Below are 3,762 nucleotides of genomic sequence, written 5' to 3' on the forward strand. Positions count from 1 at the left end.
AGATGTGCGCAGTCCTTAAAGGGGATGTCTGGGAGGATTTTATCCCCTTGTGATGGTTGTAAGCGGTAACAGGCCGTCAGTTGCTGTAGAGCCGTCCATCGCGCCCCGTCACAGAGCAGCTCGGAAGATCCCTGTGACTGCAGCAGCTGAGTCTCCAGCAGTCGCTGACCGATCCGGTGCCGGACAGAACAGCCGTCAGCGACTACCTGCCTGTCAGTGCTGGGGCCCATAGTAATACAGTAGCCATGGATAACACCCGTACCAGCCTCATCTATCGGTAGAGACTCCCCATACACATAGGACTGTCGCCCGAGCTCTTCAGTATTGGCGGGTTCAGCCAACGTCAGCCTAATGTGTATGATGGTCTTAAAGGGGTTGTCTGGCCCAAATCGATAAGTCTGCAATCGCAGTGTGACTGCAGACTTAGGAATCCCCCCAGCCCAACCAGGCTGAAGTTGGTTTCTTATTCATCAGTTTCTTTTTCGGCAATTTTTTCTTTTCAGTTTTTATAGGTTTAACAACAAAAAATAATAATCACAATAATAACATACAATGCAGCAACATGCCCTGATATAAATACACTTAAAAACAGCTAAAAAAATGTACAAAATTGGCACAAAAATGGGCATCAAAGTGGGCACCGAAGGGCATTAAAGGGTTAAATGCCTTTGGGCCACTGATATCAGACTGCAGACATATAGATCAGGGAACCCCACATCAAGTCCAGGTCTCTACGGCCTGGCCCAAATGGATTCTGGGCATCAGAACTGGCATCAAAATGGGCAGTCGATTTTGGCCATTTGAATAAGTAACTGGTGCTTTTAAGGAGTTAAATGACTTTGGGCCACTGATCTCACACTAAGAATACATAGATCAGTGGCCTAAAGTCATTTAACTCCTTAAAAGCACCAGTTACTTATTCAAATGGCCAAAATCGACTGCCCATTTTGATGCCAGTTCTGATGCCCAGAATCCATTTGGGCCAGGCCGTAGAGACCTGGTCTTGATGTGGGGTTCCCTGATCTATATGTCTGCAGTGTGATATCAGTGGCCCAAAGGCATTTAACCCTTTGATTAATGCCCTTCGGTGCCCACTTTGATGCCCATTTTTGTGCCAGTGTTATAATTTTTGTAGCTTTTTAAAGTGTATTCATATCAGGGCATCTCGCTTCATTATATGTTACTAGCTATTGAACCCGTTCTACGCCCGGGTGGCGAGCATCTATATTGGTATATGGTCTCCATCCTGGTATGTGCTGCTCCATCCTGCGTCCCCATCCTGTCATGAGCTGGTCCATCCTGCACCCCCATTCTGACATGTGCTGCTCCAATCCTGCACCCCCATTCTGACATGTGCTGCTCCATCCTGCGTCCCCATCCTGTCATGTGCTGCACCCATCCTGCGCCCCCATTGTGACATGTGCTGCTCCCATCCTGCGGCCCCATTCTGACATGTGCTGCACCCATCCTGCGCCTCCATTCTGTCATTTGCTGCTCCCATCCTGCGCCCCCATCCTGTCATGTGCTGCTCCCATCCTGTGCCCCCATTCTGTCATGTGCTGCTCCCATCCTGTGCCCCTGTTCTGTCATGTGCTGCTCCCATCCTGCGCCCGTTCTGTCATGTGCTGCTTCCATCCTGCACCCCCGTTCTGTCATGTGCTGCTCCCATCCTGCGCCCCCGTTCTGTCATGTGCTGCTCCCATCCTGCGCCACCATTCTTTAATTTGCTTCTCCCATCCATATGCCCCATAAGCTGTTCCATTATGGTCGATGGCCCCCATAAGATGCTCCATAGTATATGCCCCCCGTACACTGCTCCATAAAGATTTATGGCCCCCATAAGATGCTCCATAGTGTAAGCCCCCCGTACACTGCTCCATAAAGGTTGATGGCCCCCATAAGATGCTCCAGTGTGTATGCCCCCGTACACTACTCCATAAAGGTTTATGGCCCCCATAAGATGCTCCATAATATATGCCCCCGTACACTGCTCCATTATGGTTGATGGCCCCATAAGATGCTCCATTGTATTATATGCCCCCCATAAGATGCTCCATTGTATTATATGCCCCCCATAAGATGCTCCATTGTATTATATGCCCCCCATAAGATGCTCCATTGTATTATATGCCCCCCATAAGATGCTCCATAGTGTATGCCCCATATGCTGCTGCCATATATATAAAAAAAAATGCCATACTCACCTATGGTCGCTGGGCGCCGAGTGCTGGGGGCCTGAGCAGGCGGGGACACCGGCGCGCTGTGGGGGTCAGGTGCCGGTATCACCGCCAGCTCAGGCCCCCAGCACTTGCTATACTCACCTGTCTGTCCCGTTCTGTTCAGTCAGAGGGCGGCGCCGGCGCGCATTAAGCGCATCATCGCGCCCTCTGAACTGTGAACGTCACAGCAGAGGACCCGGGAGATGGAGCCGCACGCAGCGCTGGAACAGGTGAATATACTTACCCTCCTGGCGCGTCCACGGTCCCTGCCTCTCCGGTGGAGATCGCGGTGTGCGTTGAGTGTTTACGCATACCGCGATCTCCTGGGCGCGTCACTCTGTGGGGGCCAGACTGCGCCGGCGCTTGCACAGTCTATAAAGGCTTCGGACAGAGTGACACTCCCAGCGTTATATTATAGATTATTGTGATGCATATTTTTTGTTGTTAAACTTATAGAAAACAGAGAAGAAAAAATTGCCGAATAAGAAACCAACTTCAGCCTTGTCCCAGCCCATGCACTGTACGCTGTGGGGATTCGCCGATTTCTGAGCCGTAATCGGAGGCTATGTATGAGTTATACATACTCTTGGCCAGTACACTTATATGGTCATGTTTTAACCCCTTAGTGACAGAGCCAATTTGGTACTTAATGACCGAGCCAATTTTTGCAATTCTGACCACTGTCACTTTATGAGGTTATAACTCTGGAACATATCAACGGATCCCGGTGATTCTGAGATTGTTTTTTCATGACATATTTTACTTCATGCTAGTGGTAACATTTCTTCGATATTGCTTGCGATTATTTATGAAAAAAATGGAAATATGGCGAAAATTTTTAAAATTTTGCAATTTTCTAAATTTGTATTTTTATGCCCTTAAATCAGAGAGATATGTCATGAAAAATAGTTAATAAATAACATTTCCCACATGTCTACTTTACATCAGCACAATTTTGGAAACAAATATTTTTTTTGTTAGGGAGTTATAAGGGTTAAAAGTTGACCAGCAATTTCTCATTTTTACAACACCTTTTTTTTTTTAGGGACCACATCACATTTGAAGTCATTTTGAGGGGTCTATATGATAGAAAATAACGAAGTGTGACACCATTCTAAAAACTACACCCCTCAAGGTTCTCAAAACCACATTCAAGAAGTTTATTAACCCGTTACGTGCTTCACAGGAACTGAAACAATGTGGAAGGAAAAAATGAACATTTAACTTTTTTTTGCAAACATTTTAATTCAGAACCATTTTTTTTATTTTCACAAGTGTAAAAACAGAAATGTAACCATAAATTTTGTTATGCAATTTCTCCTGAATACGCCAATACTCCACATGTGGGGGTAAACCACTGTTTGGGCGCACCGCTGTTATGACCTGGTGGTCAGGACAGTTATGGACCTGGTGGTTAAGAGCACACGGAATGACCTGATAGTTACTGATAATAAAGGACGAGCTCTGGGACGTGGGAACTCTGCTGACCGCAATCCCTAAACCTATCAACCACACTAGAAATAGCCGTGGATTGCGCCTAACG

This window comes from Ranitomeya imitator, chromosome 1, assembly GCF_032444005.1.
Source record: "Ranitomeya imitator isolate aRanImi1 chromosome 1, aRanImi1.pri, whole genome shotgun sequence".
In the NCBI taxonomy this organism is placed as follows: domain Eukaryota; kingdom Metazoa; phylum Chordata; class Amphibia; order Anura; family Dendrobatidae; genus Ranitomeya; species Ranitomeya imitator.